Raw genomic sequence first — 12,626 nt, 5'->3', positions numbered from 1 at the left:
TATTCGGTTTCCGGCTATTTTTTTTTTAACAATCCGGTATCTGATCCAGCCAGCCTACACTGTACGGGATATCTGACAGATTTTTGCAGGATATCCAGTAGTTAATCTGATATTGATATGGGGGTTATCCGGTATGAAGTGGGGTTTGATGGAAAATTTTCAATTAAATGGGATGATGTAATAACTTTTCATGTTTCCTTCATCAAGTTTTGCCTTTAGTAGTTAAGATAATAATTTGCATGTTTTAAGACTCTACCTGAATTTTTTGAACACAGTAAGATTTCTTAAAGTTGATTTTTTAATTATGAGTTTATTAATTTCTTTTTTAAAAAAATAAACATTTTTAGCACAACTCTTAATGATGTATTTTAGATGTTAATTTGCATTTTCTATGACTATGTAGGGGAAAAAGGGGCACATTTGCACATGGGTCACATGTGTACATGGCATGTTTTACTAAGATAACCTCAAGCAAAAAATATTTAAAATTCTCAAAATATGACAGTAGCAGTCCTACCTCTTGGTGACATAATCTTTGTTTTAGCGGGTGTTGTATATAATTTTACCAATATGTCCTTTCCTTGTAAAGACATATTTTAAACTAATTATGGAGCTAAACTTAGCTGTTGCAAACCATTATATGAACATTGCAAGTGAATTTATGACATAACTTTTTAAATTGAATCAACTTCTTTTGAAAGTCAGCTGTAAGGTAGATAAGATGGGGTACTTGTGAATATAACATCTTCCTGCATATGTGAACACTTTCCATACCTCTTCCATAATACCTGTACCTCAGAGCCAGACTGATGTAAGTCCAAAAATTGTGATTTTCAATTCGTTCATTATTTATATTGTACGTAGAATCCTATTCATTCCGCATCGAGCCATGTGAATGCAATTCTAAAAAAAAAATTATATTGATTTAAATTTTTGGCATCTTGAATTCAAATTATGTTTTTCGCAATCACGAGCGTGTGTGTGTATGAATGCTCGTGTGTGTTTGTGTAGGCGCATGTATGTGGGTGCGTGTATATGTGTATGTATGCATGTGTGTGCATGTTGTGTATGCAGTGCTGTGTGTGTAGGAGTTCGTGTGTGTGTATGTAGGCATTTGTGCCTGTGTTGAGCGGATGTTCAATCTTTTGCATGCGGCAGACAAAAGTTTTTCCTCTCGCCTCTAAAGTTACAATTATATGACTTACGTTGTTCTGACCTGAGGTACAGATATTAATATTAGGGTAGTATTAGGGTTGAAAACTACGTACTGGTGTCGGAGTACAATTAGTTTTGGGATACAGGAGTCAGAGGACCTAAAATGTTTTCAAAAAATTCTGTGTACAAGCATGGAGAAAGAAAATCATTGAATTAGTAATTTAAACTTTTTCATTTCGTAAAATTTTTGACCTGAATAGGGAAAAAATAATCTTTTACTAATAATAAAGATGAAAGTCTGTGTCTGTCTCTGGATCTCTGTACGTCTGTTACGCGCATAGCTGTAGACTGCTCGGCTGATTTTTATGAAATTTGGCGCAGAATTAGTTTGTAGCATAGGGGTGAGCACCTTGAAGAAATTTTTCGAAAATTCCATTTTGTTCTTTTACTATTCCAATGTTAAGAATATTTTACCAAGGAAATTATCATAACCTGGACAAATAAATTTCCAATTTATCATAACATGGAACCGTAACATTTGAGAGCAAATGAACACAGCAAATTGGCGAGAAATTCATCATCCATTATTTGTAAATATACAGGCAAACCAAACCACCTTTTATTTTTCTACTACTGGCAAAGCCGTGCCAGTACCGGTACTCAATAAAGTAAGACAAAACTGATAAAAATAAGGAATTTCTGTCGAAGCTGCAGAGTGGGAGTGCGACTAATTTTGGGGGTGCAGGAGTTGGAGGCCCTAAAATTTTCTCTAGCATTTCTTTGTACATGCATGGAGAAAGAAAATCATAGAACTAAATTATTCAAACAATTTTTCATAATGTACATTTTTAATCTGAATAGGGAAAATATAATAAATTAACTTATGAAGTAAAGCAAAAAAAAAAAAAAAAAGATGGAAGTAATGAATTCCTGCCACAGCTGGGGAGTCGGATTACGACTAATTGTATGGTACAGGAGTCAGAATTGGTAGCTAGGCATTTCCCTTCAATTCCGCAGCATTAGTAAAACCATTTGCAGTGTTCGCGCTCAACTATCCGTAACTTGGGTCCCAAGGACCCATTAATAAAATAGATTTGGGTCCTTTGGCGGAAAAAATGAGTCCCTTAAATTTTAAACAGAAAATCTTAGCACATAATTGAATAATATACAACTATTTATACTTAGGGAAAAGAAACTATCCACATAGTTATTTGAAAAAGGTATGAAATAAACTACATTGGTTAATTTCGCCCTTTTTTCTGTGATTATCATATGTTCAAATAATACAGGTGCAAGATTTAGTTATTTGAGAAACTATTTAGTCAGTTACAATGAGGTAAACTCAAAATTTACTTTAAAGTTGGCTTTTACCATAAAATAAAAAATAAATCCCTTTGATTGATCAAGCAGAAAGCACTCCCTTAACCTTTGCTTTCATGAACATTTTTCTAGGTGAAAAAAAGCAAACGTCCTTCCCCCTCCATTAATTATCATTAGCAATTTCATAGAAATAGAAAAAAATCGCAAGCGAATTAACCCAATGCAAAAATCGCGATCGCAAAAACGAAACATTTTCTCACATGAGTATGAAAATTGCTCATTTGCAATCTTAAATTAGAAAATTTGACTTCATTTTGACTCTTTTAAAATATCTGTGTTGGCTTTGGTGCTACTTTAAAAATTTCGCCATTTTCAAAATGGCGCGATCGATTAATACGTGACTTTTGCAAGTCCAAATAAAAATAGCCCCTCAGAAATAGGTGAATTACTAGAAAATGAACAAGGTTAAAGTGCTTTTGTATAAAATTTATATTCATAAGTAATTTAACAAGAAAAATGTTAAGTTCAGAACTTTGTGTTTTGCGCGATCGGGAAAATGTTCGCCATTTTTTTTTCACCCATCCTTTTATTGAGGATGCAAGATAATAATTTTCAAAAGTAATTCTGGTTAGGTGAACGCAAAATAGATAAGCTTTTACTACTCAGTTGTCCTGTATCAATCCTGAAGATTGCATTGAAACCACTCTTACTTTTGATCTTTATTGTTGTTTTCAGGAATTTCCGCAAGATAAAAGTTGAGGGAGAACTTTTTCTTAGAATACAGTACAATGGGCTATTTATGAACTTGCAATATTTTGCTCCTTGAGCTCTGCCCAGGAGGTCACTGTAAGCTCCAGTCTTATCACTAAAATTCCATTGACTGGTCAACAGTAGGGGTGTGTTTGAATAGCTGATAAAGAGATAGGGTCATTTTAATCCTTTTCTGTTGATTCTCCTGGTCATTGAAGCTTAAAAGCATTCACTAGATAGATCTTCAGCATTTTCCACAATATTTTTTCTGGTTTTTATCTTTTGGGTGTTCTGGGTCCCTAGGACCCGAATTTTCGCGGAAGTTGCGTCCCTTTCCCGCAAATTTGCGTAAAAAACCCGCTATAGCGCGTAAACGCGAACCCTGCATTTGCATTTCATATTCCTTTCATTTTGGTTCAGTCATGTTTATCTCTTGTGTCAATATTCAGGTCTACGAGATATGGCATTTCAATTTTAGTGATAGCTTTTTTATCTATTCCTTGATACCAAAAATTGAGAATGTATTCAAAATCTGCACAAATCCCCCCCCCTCTTAATTTTTTTAGGTGATAAAAAATAATGTTTTCTGTCATTCTGAATGTTAAAAAATTTTCAGTTGTTCAAAAAATACTTTTAAAATAGTTAAATTGACAAATACCTTTTCTATATACATGTTCATCACCAAGAACTTTTTCCAACTGTTTGTTTGAAGCAAATTCACCTTTAAGTTAGGGATTTATCTTTGCCTTAAATTTTCCCTTAGAGGCTAATGTTACATTCCTTTGATGCGTAAAAAATGGAACAAAATATATTTCAAATCAAAAAGTAAAATCTGGAAATGAGGTGTGCTCGCTGAAATTTTTCAAACAGAAAGTTTGTTCAAATCTGACTATTCACTCAAAAGTTATGTGTGTGGGGGGGAGGGGGGCAGCAGATTTCTAAATGTATTCTGTGGGAAAAAAAGCCTTTTTGTTATTATAAAATTGATATAAAATTAATTTACTTCAGCTGTTAGTCTTTAGTTAATTAAACCTACATTAATAGCACTTTTTTAGGAAAATTTTAAATTCAATAAATTTCTTCTGCATTTCTGCGCACAAACGAGGTGAAAAAAAAATCATGGAACTAAATTATAAAAGCCATTTTTCATAAGGCATTATTTTGAATCTGCATAGGGAAAAATTAATAATCAAACAAATGAAGACAAAAAAGACAATTTTTATGCAGTTAAAATTTAGCACCTTTTTTTACTTGAAAGTGAACAAGACAAGATTTTTATTGAAAAAAGGAAGGAAGTAAAAAAATAGCATACGGAACAAAAAAAAATGTATCAAAATAAAGTCCTTTTTTTCAAACATTATTTACTAAAACTATCGGCGATGAAACAAGTAAAAAAAAAGCCCGCATGAAGAGATAAAAACTTATTTTAGCAAACCAGGTATTTGTTTTGAGAGCAGACGATCCGAACTTTTACGGCAACCCACAATAGTAACGATGACGTCATGGTTTAGAAACAAGTCTGAGCTCTGCCAGTGTTGGCTGGTATAGAGGATAGCTCGAACTTCAGCGTTGCTTGGACTTGTCTCATGTTGGATCGTGTGATAAGCGCTTAATGCAGACGCATTTTCAACAACTTTTGGCATTAGAGCTTCTTTAGTAGTGGGCAGAAGTGATCTGGTTTTTCTGCTCATTAAGCGTTGATTGGTGGACATGAGATTGTTTTCTCTTGGAGTGTTACGGATATTTAACAGAGCTAAAGCAATGTCTGTGTTATTTTTATAACATTTTTGAAGAACAGTTTTTGCTGCTTGAACAGCTCTTTCTGCTAAGCCATTCGATTGAGCATGATATGGACTGGAGGTTTCTCTTTTTATATCCCAGTCTTTTAGAAATGCTTTGAAAGGTCTGGAAGAAAATTGGGGTCCATTATCTGATTCCAAGACTTCGGGAATTCCGTGTACAGAAAACCACCTTTTTAACACTTTTATGCAATCGTAAGAAGTAGAACTTTTCAATTTTTGAAAGTCGTAGAACCCGGAATAACTATCTGCGATAACAATATATATTTTTTTATTAAACTCGAAAAGATCTGAACCAACCCTTTGAAATGGGTATTCAGGTATAGGCTTCATCAAAACCGGTTCTTTTTGTTTGTTTGGTTGATGTGACTGACAAATCGTACACTTTTTAATCATTTCTTCAATGTCATGGCACATCATGTACCAATAAAAAGATTCTCTTGCTCTTCGAAGCGAGCTTTGGATACCCATGTGCCCCTGATGAAGTTGATTTAGCAATTTATTCTGCAAAGATTTTGGTACAACTATTCTTTCACCTTTGAAAATTAGTTCATCATAAATTGATAGTTCCTCTCTAAAGTTCCAGTACTTTTGCAACTCTGGTGGCACCCTAGCTTTTTCATCGGGCCACCCAAATTCGATAATTTTTTTAAGTTCATTTAATTCAAAGTCATTTTCTGTCTCAGTTTTAAAATCTGTTAATGCCTTTTCAGACATAGGCATTACGATATGTACTACGTAAGTATCATTATCATCATTATCATCTTTAGTTTCTAGACAATCTCGACTCAATACGTCTGCAACAGGAATGGATTTACCCTCTTTGTAAATTATTTTAGGGTTATATTGTAAGATATCGTAGAAAATTCTTTGAAGCCGTGGTGGGCCCTGATTAATTGTTTTTTTTCCAATAATTTCTAACGGTTTGTGATCAGTTTCAATTGTTACTTCTTTCCCATAAATGTACTGGTGGAATTTTTCGCACCCAAATAAAATGGCTAACGCCTCTTTTTCAATTTGGGGGTAATTTCTTTGAGTTTTTGTCAAAGATTTAGTGGCATAAGCGATTGGTTTACTATTTTGACTTAACACCGCACCGAGTGCTGATAAACTCGCATCAACGGTTACAGTAACCGGGTCATTAACATTATAATAACCTAATACAGGTGCAGACGATACTAGTTTTTTTATTTTAATGAATGCATCATTTTGTTCTTTAGCCCATTCCCACACAATGTCTTTCTCTAAAAGTTTTCTTAATGGTTCGGTAACATGCGAAAAATTTGGAAGAAATTTCCCCAGATAATTTGCCATCCCGAGAAATCTACGCAATTCTTTAATATCAGTGGGTGTTTTGATGTTTTCAATAGCTTTAACTTTATCGGGGTCCGGAGCAATACCATTTTCATTAAGAACATGTCCTAAGAATTTAACTTCGTTAGAAAACAAAATACATTTTTCTTTATTTAAACGTAACCCTGCCAAATAAAGTTTTTTCATAACTTTTTCTACTATGCCATTCAATTGTTTTTCATTTTCAGCGTATAACAAAATATCATCCATAGAACATTCGACATTCTCAAAATCTTTCAATAATTCTGACATTTTCTGCTGATAAATTTCAGGTGCAGAAACTAACCCAAATGGAATTCTTTTGTAAGCGTACCTTCCCCAGGGGGTATTAACTGTTAGGTATTTTGAAGTTTTATCAGTGACTCGTATTTGCCAAAAACCTCGTTTACAATCTAATAATGCAAAACATTTTGCTCCTTTAATTTTTACAGCAATTTCCTCAACAGTTCTTAACGGAAAATGACGTCTTTTTACATGCTTATTTAATCTGGAAGGATCAATACACACTCTTAATTTACCATTTTTTCTAACAATTACTAATGGACTTACACACAAACTAGGTTCAGTTATTGATTCAATTACACCCAATTCTATCATTCGATCAATTTCTTGTTTTACACTGTTTTCAATGGCATAAGGAATTTTTCTAGGCGGGCATACATCAAATTGAGCTTTTTCATCAACATCAATATCATATTCAAAGTCTTTTAAACAACCTAGCCCCTCATAAATTTTTGTTTTCCAATTTACTGGAACCATTTCGTTCTCAGCAGACAGCACTCTTTTTATTAAGCCTAGTTTTACACAAGTGTTACCACCAATAACAGGTTTTACATTACCATTAGCTACAATAAATTTTAAATTAACACTTTTGTTCTTAATTTTACAAGTAACATTAATTTCACCTTTAACGTTCATTTCATGATTACTAAACGAAATCAATTTTTTCACTTTTGTTTTGAGAATCGGGACTTCCAGTTCTTTAGCTAATTCATAGCTAACAACGTTACACTGAGCCCCCGTATCTAACTTAAATTTAACAGATTTATTAGAAAAATGAACAATTTCATGCCAATCATTATCAATAGAATTTATATTGAAATTTACTTGCACACTGTCTAAGTATACTTTAGACTCACCACTAGAATAACATTTATCATTCTCATTATTGCTGTTCTCAAAATTATTCAAAACATGAATATTCTTAGATTTACAAACTTTAGAGAAGTGACCTACCTTATTACATTTTCTACAGCGCTTGTTAAATGCCGGACACGATTTAACTCCGTGTTTTGTACCACAACGCTGGCAGTCGAACTCTTGATTTTTGTAAAATCCACTCCTGTTGTTTCTGTATGAGCCGGATTTCTTGATTTTTTCGAAGTTTTGTTTCGATTTGATACGATCAACTTCTAATTTCGGATCGTTCTTTAATTCTTTTAGCTGTTTTGACGCTTGTTCCGAAATACGACAAATTTGTATAGCTTTCGTTAATATTAGATCTTCCTCTGCTAATAATTTTTCTCGCACGTTGTCATTAATGATACCGAAAACAATCTTATCTCGCAAGAGACCGTCAGTCAGTTCGTTAAAGTTGCAGCCTTGAATTCTTTTTTTAGCTTCGGTGACGAATTCATCGAACGTTTCGCTTTCGCTTTGCTTCAATTTAAAGAAATTCCATCTTGTGAAGGATTCATTTTTCTTCGGAGCGAAATAATCTTCGAAGTTCTGCAAAATAACATCTATATTTTTGGAATCTTCATCACTTAATTTGAAAGTATTAAATATACTTATCGCTTCATGACCTATTGTTGTCATAAGCACCGCCGCTTGAACTTCTGCTGGTTTTGCTTTCAGATTAGAAGCTACGGAATACCATTGAAACTGTTGCTTGAAGTCATTCCAAACATCTGCCATATTATCTTGGCGAATTTTGAGCGACATCGGTGGTTTTAAACCACTCATTCCTGCCTCTTGCTGTGTCATTTTTTTATTTTAATTATTACTTCTGACACCATGTAGCGATGTGCGTAATACAATGACTCGAGGCGGATACAAACCAGACATGTTTATTCGACTACGGACGATCACATACTACGCGGGCGGGAACCGCCGACTGTGTAGAGACACAACTGGCACATGCGCAATAGGCACAAGTGTGACGTATGCGACATTAACGACATGCAAGGTCGAGCGAAACAATTATGTAATAGATTAACTAGGTGCATCAATTTTTGAATAAATATTAGATTCTTTAATAATTGAAGTTTTTTTGGGCACTGTTATCTAGTTCTTTTGTGAAACATAAATTAAATTTAATTAGTAAAATTTCCCTTACCAAATTATCCTTGGGTACCTTTCTATTCGTTCATGCACGTCAAACCATTGCATTTGCCCAAAACTCCAGGTCAAAATCACCAATGATTTAGCTGTTATTTATTTTCACTCGACAAGATGCAGTCTATCTTTAGATAAAAGTAGCCTCACAAAAAGTAGACCAGTATGCATTGCCATGAAAAGAAAAAAGAAGCCAGGCATATAATACAAACATTACAGTGCAACAAGAATGATACATCGTAAAAGAGCTACAAAAACATTATTGAAAAGATATTACATGAAGAAATTTGTCAATAAGTATAAAATAATAACCCATAGCTATTTTAATTGCGTGTTGAGCTGTAGGAGCTCTTAGCATAAAAAATGGCTGTTAATACTATAAATGCATCATCAAACAGAAAGCAGCATTTATGTTGATTAAAAATACACCAAATAGAGGTCCCAAAAACACCAGAAAGCTTCCTTGGTGGCAACGGTTTATAAAACCAATCATCGGCAAACTTAGGATCATAAATGAATTGCGACACATTTTGAGCAATATATTTATTTATAACCTTATAAAACAGCTAATATATGCAACGTAGTATCACTTTTTAAAGAGGAAGCAACTTGCAAGAAAGTTAGATTAAATTTCTTACATGTCAGTTCCGTGTACTGATCAACACACAAAACTTATACTCATTTAGATTTCCTTTCACTTTTGTTTTCTTTCCTTTTTTTTGGCTAAAAACATTGGTGTATTTTGATTTGTAATACACCAATTCAGCATTTCCATGTTTGTAACGTGTCGAATATGAACATCACTCGTCAATTTAGCAGAATCTTGCACATAAAAATGCACAAAATTCTCTTCTTCCGTAATTTATTTGTAAGCTTTCAAATGAAGAAAACTTCGCCCCTACTTCAATAGTCATTCCTCTATAATTACAATAATTAGATCATTAAAATACTATCCATAGAGGAAAGTATGCTGAGAAAAGCACGAGGCGCAGTTGTTGCTCTCTGGAATAAACAACGCGAACGTGATCGCCAAATATCGAGGACGTCTGAAACCACGCCAAGTTACTACAAAGGTTGCTAGAAAAATCGAGGAGTAGCAGACACTTCCAGAAGGGACAGCTTAAAGGAAACTACTTTGTTTGAAAGAAGAACTGGTCAAATATTTTCCTAATTTTAAAGTTTTAAAATTAAATTTTTTTAAACTCTTTTTCTTTTATAATTTTCTTTAATTTTTAGCAGGCTGTTTTGAACGCATTAATAAGAGCAAAAATTTGAACCAATCACGTTCCCCAAAAGGGTAATTGACAGAAATTTTCGGACCTAAATACTTTCGCTCTTTAATGCCACGAATGTTTTCCATTCTACCATGCTCTTCGCTCGAAATTGAATCTGGAACAAATTCGACTGTCGTTGTTTTGTCTAAGAAAAGGAGGAAAAAAACTTTTGTCCAAAGTTAGTTTTTAATTTTTTGAAGCTTATATTAACTTATATGGATATGTGTACGATAATTAATAAACTTGTCTTATGTCTTCCGTGTGTATTTGCAAAAAAAAAATCGTACACAGAACTCTCTACTCCTTCTCTTATGACACATTTCAAATGAAGTTATTATTTTCCCGATATATTTCAGCAATGGATGTTACACTAAATCTTTTATGCTTTGATTGATAGTTTTCATTTTCAGTTTTATTGTGAAAGTGTAACCTAATAGCTTTTTTTCCCCCTTGAAAACTTCGGTATATTTTTCATTTATTTAAATGTATGCATAAGTGCTATTGCACGATCGCACTTATTTTCTATTTCTTTATGTCATTTTATTTCATCGATTCCTTCGCTACAGGATTTCTCTAAACAGTTCGAATATTTTGTATCTTTTTTTCGAATATTAATAAAAAAAAATGGCTGTTAAAGGCATTAAAAATGATAGAAAAATAAGTTTATTGCTACCAAACAGTTTCCAAACTGATTTTATACACCTATATAAGGAAAAAAGTCAACCTTGAATTTGGTCAAGTTTCAAACAATTAGATTAATTTATGGGCTCATGTTTCTGAATCCTTTTGATGCTGGCAAGTGTGGGTTGTAGGGGTCATGAAACAAGAAGCTAGATCCCCTGGTATGTTGGTATAATTTCTTATTATTCAAATTAAGTTCTGAAGCATAGAAGATCCTCAAAGTGCCATACTCTAAACTATAGTGCCTAGAAAGAGTAGTGTGCCGATCGGCGGGGAAAAAGTGAGGTCAGATCTGAGGAAAATTCAGGTGGCGCTACACTCGAGTAGTACGTTATGCTCCTCAATCAGACTCGTTTTAAATCAGCGATTGCATGCTGATTTCGCAGTTTAAAAGCCCCGTTTTTCGGATTAAACTTATTTTTGCGCATAAGACAAATTCTGTAATAAGTGCTAATTGTTACATGGGTGTTCGTTTATTTTTTGAAGCATATAAAATTACCTTATTACCTTATTATAAAACTACCTTACTTCAATGAAAATATTAGACTATAAGGGTCCATTCATTAAATACGTAAGGGTCCCGAGGGGGAGGGGGGTTGGAAAAGCCTCTACGTACCCTTACTTGGGGGGGAGGGTCAAACTCATTCTTACATAATATTTTCCAAGTCGATATTTCACATTAGAAATTGCGCGCGGTCAAGTGATTTGGCAGAGATTATGTTCCATTTGCGTCTGGAAGGTAAGAAACGTGTTAGGATAAGATGTTTTTTTATTTGTTTTACAAAGAATTTATAGTGTAAAATATAATAAAGGAGTCGCATTGCGTACGGCATGTTTTATTTGTAATTAATATTACATCAAAAAAAAAGTCGAAAAAACATTCAGTTTAGATTCTTTTCAGTAACTATTTCTTTACGCAAAAGGTTTAATTTAATAATGTGAATTTAATAACGATTCCAGTGATGTAACGATTCAAGATTTGTTATTTTATCATTTTGAAAAACAAAATGGAATCTTACATAAAAATGGGGGGGGGGGGTGAAAATTCTTACGTACCCTTACATGGGGGGGGGGTCAAAAATTGCCAAAATCATCCTTACGTAATTAATGAATGGCCCTTAAGTATTCAATAACAGCGCGTCTCTTATTTCTCTACTAATAATAAAAATGAGTCTCTCTGTCTGGATTTCTGTCTGGATTTTTGTCTGGATTTCTGTCCGGAATTCTGTCTGGATCCCTGTGATGCGCACAGCGCCTATACCGTTCGGCCGATTTTCATGAAATTTAGTACAAAGTTAGTTTGTAGCATGGGGGTGTGCACCTCGAAGCGATTTATCGAAAATTCGATTTTGTTCTTTTTTTATTTTTAAATTTTAAAAACAGTTTCCGAAGTTAACTGTAAAGGTTTCGAAAGTTTCGCCTTATTCTTAATTTCCTTAACTTTTAATTTGTTTGATAAATCCATTGATTTTTTCTTCAGACGGTAAGTTACTTGATGCATGTTTTTAATTTTTCCGCAACCATACTTCTTTGTAAATTTGCTATATTTCTTTTGTTTTTCAGAGCTCTCTGTGTCAACAAATATTTACGTTTCTTTTTACAAAAATTACAACTTAATTTTTCACTCAATACAAAACCTTGACATTTACAGTGTCTTAAAGATGAACCATCAGCAAAATATTCAGTTCGTTTCATTACAGGCAACACAAATTTGAATTCCTCTGATGTACCCATCCCATTGCACACGATTCTAGCATCAACGTCAATAAAAAGTTTTCTGACATCCGACACTGATTTAAGAACAGGATAATCTACTTTTACACCTTTGACTAAAATAGTAGCATTGATTTGTAAATTTTCTTCTACTTCAATAATGCTCTTTTTATCGTTAATATTATTTTCCACATAATTTTCATTATATACAAAAACTACAATATTTGGAGATTTTTTAAATTTC

At 33.4% G+C, this 12,626-nt stretch overlaps 1 protein-coding gene across 1 annotated transcript in view; it reads left to right on the top strand.

Moving 5' to 3' along the window:
* Window positions 1-10,079: 10,079 nt before the first annotated feature.
* The window catches only part of LOC129228466 (eukaryotic translation initiation factor 4E-binding protein Mextli-like), a 79,513-nt gene continuing 76,966 nt past the window's right edge, over window positions 10,080-12,626 (top strand). The window contains exon 1 of the mRNA XM_054863147.1: window positions 10,080-10,166. The gene's annotated coding sequence lies outside the window, so the exon portion shown is untranslated. The remainder of the gene's footprint in view (window positions 10,167-12,626) is intronic.

Source organism: Uloborus diversus, chromosome 8 (assembly GCF_026930045.1).
Source record: "Uloborus diversus isolate 005 chromosome 8, Udiv.v.3.1, whole genome shotgun sequence".
Classification (NCBI taxonomy): Eukaryota; Metazoa; Arthropoda; class Arachnida; order Araneae; family Uloboridae; genus Uloborus; species Uloborus diversus.
The sequence above is the reverse complement of the archived record's forward strand: the minus strand, read 5'-3'. Positions and strand labels throughout refer to the sequence as shown.